The sequence below is a fragment of the Patagioenas fasciata genome, chromosome Z (genome assembly GCF_037038585.1).
Source record: "Patagioenas fasciata isolate bPatFas1 chromosome Z, bPatFas1.hap1, whole genome shotgun sequence".
NCBI classification, from domain to species: Eukaryota; Metazoa; Chordata; class Aves; order Columbiformes; family Columbidae; genus Patagioenas; species Patagioenas fasciata.
This window is the reverse complement of record NC_092560.1, coordinates 8636249-8655715: the sequence shown is the minus strand read 5'-3', so window position 1 is coordinate 8655715 and position 19467 is coordinate 8636249. Positions and strand designations below refer to the sequence as shown.

Genomic DNA, 19467 nt, shown 5'->3' with positions numbered 1-19467 from the left:
AGTGTGTTTGGTAGCAAGTTCATTAGAATAATTGAAAAAAATAAAATGGAAGGCAAAGGTTTCTAGGATACTTAGTTTTTGTTGAAACCGTACTGCTGGCTGGTCTTTTCAAAGACCCTTTCTTTGTCATCATTGACAGTGATGTTGTAGTGCTTCGCAATGGCAGCTCTCCACAAAGGTTTGGTGAGACCATCTGCTGTCTTTCGACAAAACGTGAATAATGTCTCTGTGTGTGTGTGTGTATTAAGGATTAGAAGTTTGGAAAAATGGAGTCTAAGAGAATACCTGAAACCCATTCATCAAGACCAGTTCACTGTTAGTGCAGTGGATCTGATCTCAGAGGAATACAGCAAAAGCAGCTCAAGACATTTCTTTATGTAAGTAGTACAATCTAAAAATATTGTACCCTGGGACATAAGAGCCTAGTTATTTACCTGACGGATGCAGTCACCCTCATGCAAATGGCACGGACAAAGGCTTTCTAACACTTGTGGTCTGGATGTAGAAGAGAAGATGGAAGAGTGCACTAGGCTGAACATTAACAGGTTCAGTCACCTGTGTCCATGGTGGCAGCTGGGATCAAAAAAACCTTGCTTATGGTCTGTGCCGGTGGGACAATATTCATTCCCACTGTATGACAACCAAAGAAGAGCTTTTCCAAAAGCCATCTTTGGCATCTTCCTGAGCCTCTGACATGGCTGAAGGATCTTCTGAAAAAGAGCCTAGGAAACAAGCCAAGGCAAATGAGTTTGAGACACTGGTAACTGGGGGATAGTGCATAAATAGCTGTCAGTGTTTCTGAAGTGATCCTATGTTGCACACTAAGAACGAAAATTTGAAATCTTTCACAGGTGTAGGCTTTGCAGAACTTCCAAACTGTGCTACCTACCCCTAAAATGGGTTTGCACTTGAAAAACAATCACGCATCTACTTAAACTGCGTCTCACTTTGGCGTTCATTTGAAATTAACCCTAAGCAAATCTATCCCCGATACTCTACAAAGGTGTAGCCGTAGTTTGAGAGGCAGTCTGTGCCTCAGTGCTGTCTCACCAGGCTCTTTTGTAGGTTGCTCTTCCAGTCACTCTTTCTTCTCTTTATATCTCCCAGGCATCTCCCTTTTTATTGTTATTTACTTTGTACAATTTTCTTCTGTTTTGTTTCTCTTTGAAATTTGCATCAGGGGGCCACTTTGAAAGCAGGTTTCTAATGCCATTAGGAAACCAGTGCGTATACCCAGCCCTTTTTGGTGCAGATGTAGAATATGCACTGGCAGCCCAGAAGGCCAGTTGCATCCTGGGCAGCACAAAAAGAAAAGTGGCCAGCAGGTCAAAGGAGGTGATTCTTCCCTCGACTCAGTTCTTCTGAGATGCCACCTGGAACACTGTACGTACAAGCACAAGAACGGCATTGACCTGTTAGTGAGGATCCAGAGAAGGGCCACAAAAATGATCAGAGGGCTGGGCAACCTTTCCAATAAGAAAAGGCTGAGAAATTTGGGGTTGTTCAGCCTAGAGAAGGCTCCAGGGATACAAGGGGTAACAGTTTTAAAATGAAAGAGGGTAGATTTAGATTGGACATAAGGAAAAAAAAAATTATGATGAGGGTGGTGAGGTCCTGGAACAGATTGCCCAGAAAAACTGTGGATGCGCCATCACTGGAAGTGTTCAAGGTCAGGTTGGACAGGACTTTGAGCAATGAAAGATGTCTCTGCCCATAGCAAGGGGCCAGACTGAATGATCTTTAAAGGTCCCTTCCAGTCCAAAGCTTTATGTGGTTCGGCATTTCTACTTTAACGCCTAAAAAGAGTGCTTTTAATACTTATCGCTACTCATGCACCCAAACAAGCCACAGGAGTAACTGTGAAGTAAAACAGAAGAACTGAATGTCTCTATAAGACATTCTGTCAGCATGCACAAGAACACCACTGTTGCTGACTTCATTTTTACCTACAGAAGACACACATAACTACATTTTCAGCTATCATGATAACATCTCTGATAACTGCAGTTACCAACCACCGCAACAAAAAACTCCACAACACACCTTCGACAGGGATGATCCAGGGTTGTTCCAAAACATGACCCACTACAGTCATTGTTCCTAGTCATCTCTCTTTCTACCTTCTTCCTACCTTTTCCCTCTGTAATTCTGAACATCATTTAGAAACTTAGGATGGAGGCATATATGCCAAGAACATTCAAAGTCATACACAATAGGAAAAAAAATACTTTCCATAACCTTGTTTCTTTACTGTTATTCTCTTTTTGCTACCATTAACTAAGAACAAGCCCTCATTAAAGTGCTATTTACATCCTCGTAGCCAGCTGATGGCTCCTATCAAACTTAGCAGAGGTAGCACTACTACCAGGAATAGGACTGGTGGAACTAGCCCTGATGTCTTCCTAATTATTTGATCTGACCTCACAATTACTATAAGAGGACAGATAGCCCCAAATATAATCTCAGATTCCTCTTCCATATCCCACATAATTCAGTGATGCCAAACCTCCCACTCATGGAATATTTATCCCAAATTCCCATGCATGAGAACATCTCTGCACATTATTACTGAAGTTCTCGTTATTCTGCACCCAGAATACTGAGCTTTGAGCACAAGCATTAGATTTTGGCTCTAAAAAGACTTATTCTACTTTTTCTCTTCTTGCTGAAAAGCTGATTGTCTTAACTCTTATTGTGATTTCTAAAATTTGCTCACTTATAAACTGAAAAACATAGTAGATCCCTCTGCTGTTAAACTCCTGTGATGCCATTAATCTCTGTCATGTAGGTTCCTGGTAGATACACGATTTTCATTCAGCAGTATGTGTTAGTTTCTTTTTGCAGCAAGTCATTTTTATTCTACTCTTCTGGAATGTAATGTCTACTTCACCTTTAATTCCAGTCAATTACCTCAAACTGGTCAACTACAGCCTTTGTATTAATAGGAATTGAAAAGTATTGTTTTTTAAAGTGGTTTTCCAAGATTTAATAGTGGTTGGAGCCAGAGCTATTACTGGTTTTTTCAATAACATTGTTCAATAACAACAAATCCAGTTTTATTTGTTTGGAACACAGAGATCCAATCATGAATCAAGATCAGGTTCCCACTGGACCTTGCTTATTTGCTAGGACATTTATTCTCTGCTCAGAATAAGAGAATAAAATTTGGCACTTATTTATGTTTTGCAGATGTTAACTGTACACAGTATTTCTCTTTACTGCAAGGTGCAGAGATCTCTCTTTAAACCTGTGCAAATGGAGGGTGTTCACTACCAAACATTGATGTTCAGCAATCTCTATGTGGGCAAAGATGGAATTTTGCTCATGAGGAATTTTTGTGTTGCTATTGGAGGAGTATTTCTCATTCCTTGAGCAAGGGTCTGTTAAAGTATGCCATTTGCATTACTTTTCATTTGGAATGGAAATTTGGTTTGCTTTTAAGAGTTGTAAAGGTCTAAATATACAGGTAGTACCTGAAATGTCAGGGTACCTGGAATTCCAGGCTACCTAGATACTCCATAATTTCTGTGGAAGCTAAGTCCAAAGATGCTTCAGGAGACGCATTTCCTGTTTCAAAGGGGACATCTTGCACTAGACCAGGTTGGTCAAAGCCCCATCCAACCTGGCGTTGAACACTTCCGAAGAAGGGGCATCCACAGCTTCTTGAGACAACTTGTTCCAGGGTCTCACTGGAGTAGAGGGACAGAATCACCACCCTTGGTCTGCTGGACATTTTTCTTTTGATGCAGCCCAGGATACAGTTGGCTTTCTGGGCTACAAGACACATTGCCGGCTCTTGTCCAGTTATTCATTCACCAATATCCCTCTCTACAGGGCTGCTCTCAATTCCTTCATCGCCCATATCATCTTGTTATGTTCAAAAAGATAAAACAAGAGGCATTTCACAAACTGGGAAGAAAATTTGCAGGTCTAAGGAAAGGAGGCTGAGCCAACTGGCAGCATCTAAATGCAGGGGGGGTACATGTTCTGTGTTGACCAAATGAACGGGTTGCAGGTTTGGGGCACAAAATGCAACAACTGGGAAAGACAGAAGGTCACAGAAATTCAGTTTCAAGTCTTTCAGCAGCTGAGAATAGCAGTTGTAGGAAATGTAGCGGTAGGTGAAAGATATAAATCTTATTCAGGATTTTCCTGTGTGTAGGAAGATGTTGTGAGTTGTGAAGTTGCTGGAAGGAAGATCTATAACAGATGATAGCAGCAACCTGCAATGGTAAGCGAGAAATGCCAGGAGTGCCTAATGGAGAGGAACAGCTGATGCAATGGAGCATTTCAAAGAATAATGAAGATGAGAACAGCTGGCACCACCTGGAAAGTGGCAACTTAATTTAGGCCTTGCTACCTACCAGGAAAAAAACCCAGACCTCCGACTATAAGTGAGTGTTACTGAAAAGTAGGAGAGGAAAACTTGACCTACAAAGGGTCTCACTGTAGAACTGGAGAAAGCAGCTGTGAAATCTTTGTACTCTACGTACTGCACATTTGGCGGAATGCCATGTTGTGGGGTGGTTTCTCCTTCAGATCAATTGGGGTCTTGTAGGATCTCAAGTGCTGTCCAGTGGTGCCTGAGCTTGAAAAACTCCTTCTTCCTGTGGTTATAAAAGCTTTATGAAATTGCTTAACACAGCTTGCAGTACAGTAATTCAACATGGTGTGGTGTATTCACGCAACAAGGACAGCATTGCTTCCTCCAAGGAAATTACAAGGATGATTTCAGGGGGATTTGTATGAAGTTCCACTCTGGTTCTGCTTCACTTGAAATGTTTTGCTTCCAGTCTTGTTCCTGGAAATGCTGCCAGGCCACCTGTTTGCAGGGAGCTGCTCCGCAGACATTTCTCTCCTCTCTGGAGCACAGAGCTCTGCCGTGTGTGATTGCATACGTGAGCCCCAATGTCAGTCATCACATGCTTTGCATTTATATTTTCAGATAGACTGATGTTATCGAGTTGCACTGAAGCTTCAGGACTGTGTCTGTCTCATTCTTGTGGTTTTTATTCATCCTGTGGAAACCAAGGGTTATCTCTCAAGCAACAAATTACCATGGGATGGAAAGAGAACAAAATACTTCAATGGAAAGCTGGTAAGTCTCCCAAGTAGTTTTCAGTTACTATTTATGAGGATGCCTTCAGTCCCTGTCGAATTATGTTTACCTGCTGGCCAGACGCTTGTCATTTGTCAGGGAGAGCTTCTGTTCTCACAGTTTCCACCTTACTAAACCTTCCTTTGCAAGAATGAAGTGTCCTCATGTCTCAGACATTTCCTCCTCTTTATGTTGGCACATTGAAATGGTGACCAAATAAATTTCCATGCACTCTTCTCCAAAACAATCTTGATGAGGTTTTGAGGTCTTTTCCCCCTTAAGAAAAAGATTTCCCTCCCCCTTCCCTTAGTTATCTTGCAAAGTTTCTTTGTGTTATTTCTGGTTACATGTCACTGTTGAATACATACTTAAATTTTGGTAGGATAACAATCAAAACTATGGATATAGTTAAATGCAAATTTGCACATGCATCTCATTTTACTATTTGGTTTAACCATAGGATAGATAAAAGAGGTTTTATTTGCATAAAATATGTTTACTCAATATTTTACTTCAAAAGATTTTTGTTTGGTTTTTTGTGGGTTTTTGTTGTTGTTGTTTTTTTTATTGCAGTTCACATTCCTTTCTGAAAATGACTCTTTAGAGAACTGAGACAGCAACTGGGTTTTCACGTGTTTACATATACATGAAGTTGAACTCTGCACTTTTCACAGAAAGCAGAAGTCAATCACACTTCTAGGTTAACTCAAGGAAAAGAGAGACAGTTAACGCTGCTCTAGCTGAAACTAACAGTGTTGTTTTCTGTTCAAGCTTGAAAGACCTGAGCTAAGCCAGCACACATGATCTTACCTATGGAGCAACACCAATGGAAGGGAAGAGTCCATGGGTGCATCTCCTTGGGGAATAAATTAGACTGCTCATCTTCCTGGCTTGAATTAATCCTGGTGGTAGAACACATTTGAATGATGTGTGTATCTCCTCCTGTTTCTCCCCCTTCCCTTCCTTCATGCTTTGTAATCTGACTTTTCTGCTTCTTCATGGGAACTTGGAGGTTGTTGCTCATGATTTCATTCCCTGTGGATGAGGATAAGTCTAATTTGACATGATTGCTTTGGTGGTTAATAAAACAACAAGCTGTATATCCAGATGTATCTACTGGCTGAAGAATGGCTAAATTTAATTTGGAAGTAGGGGTATTTAAATTCACAGAGAAATGTAACACATCTGCCATTGGCCCATCCAAACAGTGTGATGGTTCCTAAACAAAATTACAAGTTTTCATTTTTGGGTGTACACAGGGCAAGAAATACAGCCAAGCACCTAAGTATATAGGTCATCAGAGAGCTTCAGAATAGCCATTTCAGCAAATTTGCCTACTTAGACATCCCATTAAAGCATTGTCTTTGTTTTTTTAATAAAATGAGTGGGAAGAACAAGCCTCCTTTGCTAGTACTTGTCCCTTGACATGGAAAGCAGATTGATTAATATGACGTGTGCAGACACATTTCCCCAGTTACCAGAACAAAAAGACACTCACAACCGATACCTGTGGTTCACAAATGTCCTATTACGGAGAGTTCCACAGCCACAAATCCTGAAAGAAAGGCACTCCTGGGATAAGCGAGTGTATCTGGGAAAGGAGCAAGGGTAGGGACACACTGTGTAGTTCTGACAAGTACAAGACCTTTATTTGCTCTTTACTTTTGTGATCTCAATTCACTAGCGACTTTGTAAATGAGGAACATGCGACCTGCTAACACTGCGTGACCCCAGCACCTGAACCTTGCTGAGAAGCCTCCTTCTGCAAGCCTGATGCTGTGCATGCAAGATCTTTTACTCCTCTGGGCAATTAGGTCTGAATCTAAAAGACAGTGTGTGGGAATGAAGGCTCCTGTGAGCCCAGATTTAGTGGACTCTGTCACTTTAGTAGAAATTGATTTTTCTGCCTGTGTTCATCTGAACACCCTCTGGATATCACTGATAACACCCTTCTCAACATCATTGTCTAAATAAGGCATATGGTGAAGACTTCTCACCAGCCTGGGGCATGCCCCAGCAGAAGCTGCTGAGATGGATCCTGTGCTGCTGCTCTACCCATACCAGGCATTGCCAAACGGCCCCTCAGCCATCCAGGTAGTTATTTTCTTTTCCCCCTCCTAAAACTGTTCTCATGCAAAGTTGGTTCTCTGACTTTTGCATGGCTTATTGCATGTGGGCTGATGGGGAACAGGGAAGCAAATGACTCTTTTATGTCAGATCACCACTCCAAGGTACTCTAAATATTATTAGCGAATAAACTAAACCTGGGAACTTAAAACCCACTCATAATTAGGCAGTCACATTCTGTATTTTAAATGTTTCTGAGAGGATTATTAATTCATGGGGAATATTTGGCTTAAGAAGATACCATCAGTGCATTGGCAGAGCATTTTGCTGCATCCCTTGGTTTATATTCCTAGTGAAGTATTTCAAGAGATACAGCTGCACACTAATAATGTGCAAAACTGATCTGGTCTCTGTATCTGATTTGAAATGTAATCTTTTGATAGTCAATAGACTTTTTTATAGGTCAAACTTTTTTCTTACAAACTGCTTGTGCTTGTCTCACGCAAATCTGATTCTGACTCTATTGTACTAGGCTGAAGGTTTAACTGAATCCTATGAGACTAATAACACACTCAAATTTAGAAACAAAGCATCCATGGTACTTTTCTCGTTAGGTCTGGAAAGTTCAGGACTGGGAGTGGAAGACACCTTTTTCTCACTGGGAATCAGATCCTTAGGACCCAAAGTCTGATGTGCCTTCTGCTTGTCGACATCAGTGGATTCTACCCTTTAAACACAGACTTGGTCATCCTGCGTGAAACAGAGGATAAAAAACATGGTTGTTTGCTGTACATTGCCCATCATAAGGTAACAGAAAAAGCACAGAGCAAAGGTTTGTTTGTCTGCAGGTCGTACAAATGGTCACAGGCAGATTTACCCTGAGTATTAAGAGTAAAGAATGCAGATTAACTTTAGAAACATTAAAGGAAAAAGATATAGGTTATGTTTTTACATGGTCAATTAGAATAACAGCAAAAGAGATAAGGTGTCTCAGTACCCCCTTGGTGCTTCTATATTGGCAGCTCTGCTCTGAAAGCATAAAAAAATAATTGAATAACAGAAGGGAGAAGCAGGAGCCATCACCAGTAATTTCTGCACCGTGTTGGCTCCTGACCAGCACCTGCAGACTGTAACACAAATCATACCGACAGTGGCTTCCAGATCATGATCAGCTGCTTTATACGGTCAGTTATGGCAGCCAACTCTGTTTTATATGCCTTTGGTGACACTTGACAATCAAACAAAAACAGATGCCAGGCACTTGATTGCAACAAGGATGTAAAGAGACACAAATTTCATGAAGCTGTGTTGAAGAAATTATGAAGCTGACTCTGCTGTATTAATTACAAAGGGAAAACTATTGAATTCGTGTGTACTTTGAGCAGCAAAATGGTTAATGAACGTGTAATGGTACTTTGTAGATATAAAGAGACCTTGAGCCCAGGTGGCTGCTCTTTTGGCTTTGTTTTCTGTTCTTCTTTGTCTCTTTTAGCAAACTTGTAGATCTGTGTAAGAAAATAAACAGGATGAGAGGAACCTTTTGCTGCTCTAAGGTTATGCAGATTTTGGATTGTTGAGAGCTGTGCATTTTAAAGAAGAGAAGGTTTTATGACCATTTTTAAATTAAGAAACTGAATCCTTACAAAAGTTTGGGAGGATACTATCAAAGTGTGGCTAAGAGTCCATGTTTTCTACCTTGCTCTTTTTCTTAATCTTCAATTTTACTCCATTTTTAGGGAATTATCTTAGAGTCAGTGACTTCTGTGTCAGTTTTTTTCAATGCATCTTCAAGGTCTGAAACCTACCAATGAAATACAATGTTTGTTTAGGCAGTGCAGTTCAAAATCAATGCCCAGGAAAATGTAGATGCTTCTATAGAATTGTAAGAAGAGCTTCTTCCTCACTCAATTGTGGAAAAACAGGTCATCATCTCCCCACATGGCAGGACTAGAGACATAGGCACCCATATAGTACGCCCTTCAGAGAGATCATGGAGTTGCCACCCTATATAGTCATATACCTGTTCTCTCTGGATAATGTAGTTCTGATGGTACTTACTCCCCACCCACAAAGACAATCAGCTGCTCTTTCTGTTGCTGCCATCTGACCTATTGACCCTTTGGGGACTCAAAGTCTGAGTCTGCAGAACTTGCATGTAAGAAAACTACAAGGTTTGCTCGAATTCTTGCACAGGCTATGCAAAGAATACGCAGAACAGCTCACAACCTCATAGTCCTGTGCTGCTGCTGCTGCTGCTGCTGCAGAAGGGTCACAGCTAATGAACAATGAGCAAGATAATGAATGCTTAACAGCACATTAGTCATTTCATTAGGCACGCACTTTCTACAGGATGTGCAATACAACATTAATTTTACAGTTACCCAGGAAAGACCGTTATCTTTGCACTTCTGAATTTCTGATTTCTGACATGATCTCATAAAGGATACCCAAGCCAACTGACTTCTCCGTTTGATTTTTTTTCTGGTGCTTCATTGTTCCCATTAAACATGTGATTTTAATTCAGCTACAAAATAAGCTAATCATCCAAACAATAATGCTGTTAATGTTACTTGATTTTTGAAATATTAGGTACTATTCATTTCTTCTCTTAATCAGACAGTGTTTCACTACGAGGTTTTAGAAAAACCAAAAAAAACACAAAACAAACCACAAGGTTGATGGCTGCTACTTCTGGCCATGATTGTAATAGAGGTGACAATTTCAGTTTATTATTGTAAGACCTCTCTATTAAAGAATGGCTCTCTTTCTGCTTTGAACTGAAACAAAACAAGCTCCAACTTCAGGTTCTCAAAAAGCCAATAGGCTTCTTTAAAAGCAATGTTGCTGTTTGTCCGATACAGGAGTGTTCTGACCCAGAACTTGTGAAAAGAATTATTGAAACTGTCACGGTCCAAACACAAGGAAATACACAAGACCTCATCTTGGCTGTTGGTTTGTGATTAACTGTCAGTGACAGGGAAGGAAGAAGGAAGAACAACCAACTCAGATAGTTTAAAGTGACCCGTGTTGAAATAATGAATTATGTTACCTTCTGTCTACTATGCACTTTATAATTTTCAGTACACTCCTGGGACATCATAGTATTGAATTATAATGGAGTAGTGCTGTTACCATTGATTAAATTCAACCACTGTTAAATTCTCAATGACACCAAAGAGACTTTTATGGGATTATGCCAGACTTGAAGTAACATAAACAACAGCAGCATCTTTCACCCAGCTGTTTGTACCAAAATACCATCACCCATTTTTAAGGGTAAGAGACAGAATCTCTTAACCGGTTTCCAAATCGAGCTGCCCTGAAATTTGGAAAAGGAGCATTACAAGGAGAACTAGAAAAAAATGCTCATTCCAAAGAATAATAATAAAAATATTCCCTCCTTCCCAAAGCACTGGAGTGCATTTCAGCCAGTAGGAATGCATATCCCTCCTGAAGAGAGCATGTTCATAAGAAATAGGCTTGCCTGAGTGTTCCAATAAATATTTTTAATTGTGAACAGAATGTTGACAAGTAGTAGTGAGCCACAGACAGCCCAGGTTTAGGTTGCCCATTTTGAGATAGAAGAGTACAACATGAGTTTTGAACCTGCCCCTTTCGATACCACAAATTACTAACCAAAACTGAGTCTCCTAGATTTTGTTGCTTTTGTCTTCACTTTGTGAGTGGTTGTTTAATGAGTATTTTTTCTTTGCTCATTTTTTTTTTTCCAAATAGCTGCCTGTAGTCTACATTTCAGAATTCACCTGCATTTCTGGCTCTAGCTTCACCCTCTTAGGCTTTCTAACATGTAATTTTCTTCTCAGTGTGTGGTGCATCATACACGGCTCTGGATTCATGGACAAGAAAACTTGCTTAAGCAGTGGATGCTGTTCTTAAATAAACAGCACAAGATCAAGCACATTACATGTGGTTACAATTTGGAATCTGCATGTGAAAGCAGCTTCATGAAATCACCACACTGTAGATTATTTAAATGTGAAAAAACAGTCTGTACAAACTGCGATCCAGTTGACACTGACATGGTCTATCTTGTTACTTTCAGGTAACATTTCAGTGATTTAAAAACTGTTTTAATGTTTTAGTGCCTTCTGTTGAAACAATGCATTTAAATGTACTTTTGCATAGGTTTTCTGCTTCACATCACCTCAGTTTCCACATCTCCAGTTATTCTCATTTTCCCTCTGTGATCCAGAGCCCTGAAGCCTGCACCTGTGTCATCAGTCCACCTTTCCTGGTGCAAACATCCAGAAGAAATGTTCAGTGTCTAATGGGATGATGCCTCATGTTTATTTGAGCAGCAGCTGCATGCAGTGACTGTAACCTCCTATACACACAGGTAGTTTGACTCTGTTGCAAACCAGAAAGCAGTGCAGGGGTTTCTCCCTTCTCAGTTTGCAGGGAAATGACCAGAGAAAACAGAGCAGAAGAAGCCACTCACTGTCCAAGAGCTGAGCCCTGCTTCAGACAACCTCCTGGGCTGGGCTGGCTTTCAGTCTGTCCCACATGCTGCTCAGAAAAAGCCAGAAGGATATACCTGCTTTCAAATATCTCCACAGCTGGCTCATTCCAGGCTTTTTAACTGCAGGGAGACATATGTATAGGTATACATATATCTACCATTCTGTTTATACTCAGTGAAGAGCCAGAAAATGATCCGTCTTGATTCCTGATAGAAGAAACTTAATTTTCATCAGTTGGCTGTCATAAAGGTAAATTTATTGTCAAGCAAAAGAAAGGCAACCAGCAGTGTTTTCCATTGTGGACCGTGTTGGAGATGAGAAAGACGGAAGTGCTCAGCCATGTTCTGTATACCACACGGACAACGCTTGTGTGGAACTCGGGACATCCGTGGCTGCTGTGACAACTGCAGCAGGTTCAGCAATGGAAGCTGTTGTTTTCTAGCACAGGCTGCAGCTGCAGTCAAGAGGTCCATCCGTTTGTGGAGACTCCTCTGGGGCAGAGGTTAGCATTGTGGGGATGGTGCCTTAAACTTGTGACAGGGACTTCCAGATGACTTCTTTTGTAAAAGCGGGGTTTGTGCTGCATTACGGATTCAAATGAGTGTTCTGATGAGTTATCGAACATCCTGTATTACATACTTAATGCAGCCTTAAATGACTGTTTTCCCTGTTATGGAATGTGCAAATTTTTCATACACCTACACTGATTTATATCAGAGGTTTTCCTTTAAAATTCATTTTCAACTCCTCTAGATGGGGTGACTGGTAATGCTGATTTTCCTTCTCATTTTTATCTAAAACAATGCTGTCAATGATAGAGTATTAATGGTAGAGTGTGTGTTTGCAGTTTAATGGAAAGTGAAGCACTGTCTGAGTTCAATTTATTTCTTTCTTCTTTGTTTGAGGGTGGTTTTTTCTGTGATAAGTCTGAAAATCAAGGACATATTTTTGGAAGTGCTCAGAATCCGATATATTTGACTTGGGCAGTAGTCAAGTGAACCCTCAGAATCTCTTTGCTGTTAAATGACTAAGTGAAGGTGTGAGTTGTTCTGACTTTTTTTAGAGGGAAAGAGAGGAAGAAGTTTTTTGAATGCCTGGGAAAATCTGACTTATTCAAGGAAGTTTCATTATGAATATAGAGATTACTACTTACCATTTTTTCAGACAACTGTAAAGCTCTTAGTTATGCTTTAAGACCAGTCTTTGAAGTAAGATCACTTGAATCTTTAGCTTCAATCTTCAATAATGTTTTGAACATGGGAACAGTGATTTGTAGGAGGAACAGAATGAATTTGCATCATTCCATTATGGCTTTTTGTTCAACACACAGATCCTCTCCTTCCCCCTTTTCTTGCCTTAAGCGTTAAAGTAAACAATCTGCTTTGGAAGTGTGGCTCAAATGTAACTATCTCTGCTATTTCTTAACTTTTTTTCATGAGTTGAAAATAGCAGTTGTAATTTGCTTCATAGCATTTTTTGTAATTGTGGGAATGAAAAAAAAAATTACAGGAATTTCTCTCACCAGTAGAAAGCATTTAGAATAGTAGTATTATTCTGTGATTCTATGATTCTATAAAGACACCCTGACAATATTTATATTTTCTTTTGTGTATAACTTTATTAAAACTATGCTTTGGAATAAATTATACATAGCAGGCATTCAGTTCAATTAAAGCAATTGTTCTTCAGCAGGCTAATTTTTCTATACGAATAGACAAGGAAAGTAATCACTTGGAAGAACAAGTTTTCTACATACATATGCATGCACACTCTCACAGCTGATTTCATCTTGAGCAGTTCTGGAATGGCTCCATCTTTGATCAATGTGCTTATGAAAAGCTTAGTCTTTCAGGAGAAGGAATTCATGTGAACCATGAAATTGCAAAATGACCCTTCAGAAATCAAAGCAAGGTCATTTAGGCCAAATCACGTACAAAATATTGTGGTCCAGTGTGTTATTTGCATGGCTGTATTATTTATAGTTTGAATTATCTTGAACAGTTCAAAAACTCATGCATTTTCTGGAATATATAGCAGTAAGGATTGTCGAGATGCTTGGTTTCCCCAGTCACTTGGAAGGAATGCCTGTGTTGAATCCAGCTTGAGCTTATTGATGATATAGCTTATTGACCTAACCCTGGGAGACTTTCACACTTTTTCAATGAGCTCAATGAGAAACATTTAAACCACCAGCTGATCAACTCAGCTTTTACTAACTGCTTATTTAAAACAAAAGCCACCTTCCAGTAAATGCCTTGCTGCTGAGATAAAGTCCGTTTCCTTTGTAACAGCTGTGGTGCGTCACACTCTGCATTATTTCCCAAGCTTCATGGGCCTGTCACACTTGCCCATCTCCACTGAGTTTCCTTCTATTTTAGAGGTTTACTGGTCTGCCACAGTGAGATGAGCCCAGTGAATGACAGAGCATTTCGGAGGTAATGCCCTGTTGCTCACTTCTCTGCAGAGCCTGATGCAGATGTTGCAGAGATCCTGACATCAGATGGCTGAAGAAAGCAGACTGAGATGGGAACTGCTCTGGTGACAAGGAGCTGGTGGATGAGGTTTTTTTATAAGAAGGCTGTAGCAAAGAGTTGTCTATGGATGCTGGCAACCAGCCTCATGAATAATCAGTGAAATCTGAGCCAAAATCCAAGAGGAATGGACCAAATAGAGTCATAGAAAGTCTCTAGTTGGAAAGGACCCAGAAGGATCATAGAGTCCAACTCCTGTCCCTGCATACGACAAGGTGAAAATTCTGTGGGTGTTGTCCAAATGCTTCTTGAACACTGTCAGGCTTTGTGCTGTGACTGCTTCCCGGGCAAGCCTGTTCCAGTGCTCCAGAACCCTCTGGGTGAAGAAGGTTTTCCTACTGTCCAACCTGAACCTCCCCTGGAACATCTGTGTACCATTCCCTCGTGTCCTATCATTGGTCACAAGAAAGAAGACATCAGTACCTGCAACTCCTTCTCACCTCTAGGCCACGGTGAGCTCTTCCCTCAATTTCCTCTTCTCCAAGCTGAACAAACCAAGTGATGTTAGTGACTCCTGAAATGACTTCCTCTCCAAATCCTTCACCAACCTCATAGCCCTCTTCTGGAAACTCTCCAATAGCTTTATAGGTTTTTTACCCTGTGGTTCCCAGCCCTGCACACAGTGAATGCTCCAGGTGAGGCCGCACCAGTGCAGAGCAGAGCGGGACCATCCCCTCCCTGCCCGGCTGGCGATGCTGTGCTGGATGCACCAGGACACGGGTCCCTCTTGGCTGCCAGGGACACTGGTGGCTCATGTTCAACTTGCTGTCAACCAGAACCCCCAGATCCCTCTCTGTGGGGCTGCTTTCTAGCATCTCATCCCCCAGTCTGTCTGTACAGCCAGGGTTGCCGTGTCCCAGATGCAAAATCGGGCACTTGCCCTTGTTGAACTCCATGTGCTTGGTGAATGTCCAGTTTTCCAATTTGTCCAGATCTCTCTGCAGGACCTTTCTGCCCTCAAGAGTTGTCAACACCTCCTCCCAATTTTGTGTCATCAGCAAACTTACTAAGCAATCCTTCAAGTCCTGACTCTAAGTCATGCATAAAGACACTGAAGAGCTCTGGTACTAAGATGGATCCCTGCGGAACCCGCTAGTGACTGGTCACCAGCCCAACATGACTCATTTACTAAAACCCTTTGAGCCCGGCCTGTCAGCCAATTGCTCCCCCACTGCATTGTGTGTTTACCCGGCTGTGTGCTGGACATCTTGTCCAGGAGGAGACTGTGAGAGACAGTATCAAAGGCTTTGCTGAAATCCAAAAAATCACATCATCAGGCTTCCCTTGGTCAGAGAGATAGGTAAGCTTGTCATACAAAGAAACTAAGTTTGTTAAGCAAGACTTTCCCCTCACGAACCTGTGCTGGCTGGGACCAAAGCCTGCGCTGTCTTTCAGGTGCTTTTCAATAACTCCCAGAACAATCTTCTCCATGATTTTGCCAGTCACAGAAGTGAGGCTGACAGGTCTGTAGTTGCCAGGGTCACCCCTGTTGGCCTTCTTGTAGATGGGGACAACGTTTGCCAGCTTCCAGTCTCCAGGGACCTCTCCAGATTCCCAAGAGTGTTGAAAAATCACAGAGAGAGTTCTCGCTATGACATCAACCAGCTCTTCTTAAAACACCCTTGGATGGATCCCATCAGACCCCATCGACTTGTAGGGATCTAGCTGGAACAGTGAATCTCGTACAGGTTCTGGATTGATTGGCAGTTTATTGTTCTCACAGCCGTGGTTTTCTAGCCCAGTGTTACGGGGGCCTCCAAGTCAATCATTGATGTTGAAAACCGAGGTGAAGAAAGCATGAAACATCTTGGCTTTTTCTATGTCCTGGTTAATAAGGTGTTATTTCTAGTTTGGTTTTTGCCATTAATATTTTTACAAAAGCCTTTTATATTGTTCTTCACAGTACCGGCCAGCTTCAATTCTAGCTGAGCTTTGGCAGCATGAATTTCCTCCCTACAATGATGAGCAGCATCTCAGTAGTCCTCCTGTGTTGCCTGACCTTGCTTCCACTGACCACGTAGTTTCTTTTTTTGCCGTATTTCAAGAAGATCCCTGCTTAGCCAAGCTGACTTTTTCCTCAGCTGTTTTACTTTTGACAATGAAAAGGAGTGCATGGGCAGAAGAGAAGGCTGCAGCTTTGCTCTTGGTGCAATCAGTCTAGGAGTTAGTGGGACGTACAGGCTGTGAAAAGATTTGCAGTGTGATAAAGAACAAACTCAAGCAGAAGCGAACTCTCTCAGATACCTGCTTTGACAGAAGCCATGAAATTTGGAATTGGACACCCCCAGATTCAGCTACAATCTGTAATGGTAAGGGTTTTCTTAAAATTTGAAATACATTTCAAGGACTTCTCATCACAAAGATGCTTGCATTATTTTTTCTCATTTCTGCCAGCCCTCATCAAATATTTCTTTACATGCACAGGTGACTTGTGTCTAAGAGCCCATGTGTTCTGTTTCATATAATCAAATACAGCTGGTTTAATTGCATTTGTTAATTTCTACTAAAAGTTCCTCTAGGGGAAAGAAATTTCTTGTTTTCATTTATATGTTTCAAGGATGGGAACCGTTTATCTAATCAGTTTGCAAGCTGCCCACAGCCTGCCACAGATTATGAGATCCTGGCACTGGATCTCAGTGAGCTCTCAGTTAAAGTGATGCTTTAGTAAATGTTGCACAGTTTGTCTAATACCTCTCATTATACTTGTTTCATAGCCATTTCTTAAATCTCTACAATGCAGAGATTTTTGCTTTTATATTTTCTTTCTCATAACTTTCCTTAACCTGGGGAGCTCTTCCTTTACAAAAGGTAGAGTTCTCTTCTAGGTCTTGCAGAAAATCCTTTCATTTGTGATGGCAAGAAATTGGAAAGTATTTGATTATCTAAAATCCACATTCTTGCTGATTTCATTGTGGTAAAGTTTCAACCACAGTTCTTGGTTCCTCTAGGGTATTACATTTGCAGAACTCTGTGTCCATAAATGTTGAGTCCAAAGCAGAGTCAATTAGAACGGCCATCTGCAACGGAAGACTCAACTGGGATTGTTAATCACACAAATGCAGAATGGAATGGAATGAAAGCAAATTATAGTAGTTTTACTGTGTCAGACAAAATATTCATTTACACCATTATCCTGTCTCCAAAAGAGGAAAACAACAAGTACAGAGGGAAACTGAAGAGCAGAGAAAGCATAGAGTGTTGCTATCTTACATTTTTTCCATCGTCCAATGGCTTGTAGGTCAAGCATTTCCTCAGTCAGGATGCTTATTAAAAAAAAAAAAAAATCAACAGAGTTCTTCTAAAAATTATGGTATATGAAACCCTCAGACATAGAGGAAGTGACCTAGAATGAAACTTCACCCGACAGAAAAACCTGAAAATGGGTGGAAATAACTTTGAGAAGACATGTCATGATACTGAAAGTGCAGAAAAGATACTGGAAGTACTGGCAGCTACTGCTTTTTTCCATGACCTGCATTTTGAAACCAAAAGACAATCCCAGCAAGAACTGAGGCTCATGAGATTTTCAAAAACCCAACTCTGCAGTAAAGAACCAGGAAACCTGAGCCTGACTGTCACTCTGGGAACCTCAGGTCGTCATACACTGACAGGCTGGAAACCTGGAGCCTATGATGGTGCACCTCCAAACCACTGCTCCAATGTATGACGTACTTCTGAGACCAGCCACTGCAGGGTACATCCATATGGTGCATGGATTCCTTTAAATTAAGATCAGGTATCCTGAGGGCTCTGGAGCTGATGCCAGAGAGATCAAGGTCAAAAGCCTCACTCTGAAACATAACTCCCACCATTTGCAAGAAAAATGAATAATAATAATAATAATAAAATCTTGCATACTTATGCATTAAACTTCATGCATAAACCTCTTTGACTGGGCTGACTGTGAGCTTAGTGTTTGTGCCATATTGTCTGTAGTAACACTTTCTGTGTGTGCGGGCACATGTTCAATCCTATGTCTGTCAGGAGCAACAAAAATGGGTAACTTAAATATGCAAAGCTGAACATCAAAATCCAAGTTTCCAAGACCTGAAAACATATCTGTGCATGAAAACTTTGAGAGGACAAGGGCAAGAAACATGAATGAAAACTGAAAGGTGCCAAAACCATTAAAAAACTACTCCTCCTTGTCCATTATCCTACCTGAGTGAACAGCTCCTTGCCATGCAATAATTGCAGTGAATACATAACAAAAGTATCAACATGTAAATTCAAGATGAAAGGTTAATTTGCTTTAATTTAACAGTTATGTTACTTTTTCTCTTGCATCACTGCTGTGGGAATTGGGCACACTGTCACTGATTATTGATACAGTAGAATAATATATTTTTTCAAGTGGATTCTGTTTGACCACAAAGACTATGTGTAACCTACACCATTCTCTGTGAGATAAATTGAGTTGTCATTGTAATTGAAAGCAACTTTGAGTAAGAACAATAATAAGAAAGTTCTGGTTACCATTTTGTGTCTGAATTAACTCTCAGTCAACATTATTATTAGTCACAGTCAATTACCTAATATTTATGACATTTCTGCATGGAATTGTGAAGAAAATAAAGATAAATAAGGCCATAATGTTTCAGGGAAAATGTAAAAACCTTATAATGGAAAGCAGGGGCTTAACTTAGAGTTGAGTTTTGCTCTGGGTCATATTGGATCTTCCTGTGGGATACCATGACCCTTTCTCTGGTTGTGATAATATCTTTAAGGTACCTCACTTCCCACACATTCCCGTCTGGTGCCAGATGACACATTGACATTGTCCTCTGCACAGCTGGGTTCTGAGTGGTGGCAGCTGCCTTCCCATGCTGGATTCCCACTAAATGAGGCGATTTTGAGCCCCTTTGACCATGGCAGCAGATGGTTAGCCCAGCAGCACTCCGGAGGAAATCCTGCTGTCCTTGCAGCCATGGGCAATATTGGGTAAGTAAATATGTGCTGTCAATGACCTATTAATGCTTTATAGCACGCTGAAATAGAGGAGTGTGCAGAAAAATGGTGTGGTTGGTAACCAGCTGTAATCAGCAGTGTTTTGACAGTTAAGCTGATAACCGGTTTGGGAGTATGATGACTGTTTTACCCTGAATAAACCACTTCTTCTTGTTGCTGTTAATTAAAATTACTGAAGACATATGAGTCAGGGACATAAAGGAAGATTAAAGAAACACAGATAGTGCAATAAAGAGCTGTTACAAAAACACAATAGCCGATTACAGGAAAAATATGTTCCTGGAGTCTAGCTGAATATAACTTGTGCATGATCAAATTCTGT

At 40.8% G+C, this 19467-nt stretch overlaps 1 long non-coding RNA gene across 1 annotated transcript; it reads left to right on the top strand.

The window, feature by feature from the left end:
* The first annotated feature begins 4889 nt into the window (after nucleotides 1-4889).
* On the top strand, nucleotides 4890-19061 carry LOC139826477 (uncharacterized). Its single transcript, XR_011736557.1, has 4 exons — nucleotides 4890-5098; nucleotides 7074-7192; nucleotides 7780-7972; nucleotides 11379-19061. It is a non-coding gene; the product is annotated as an uncharacterized lncRNA (long non-coding RNA).
* Nucleotides 19062-19467: the final 406 nt, after the last annotated feature.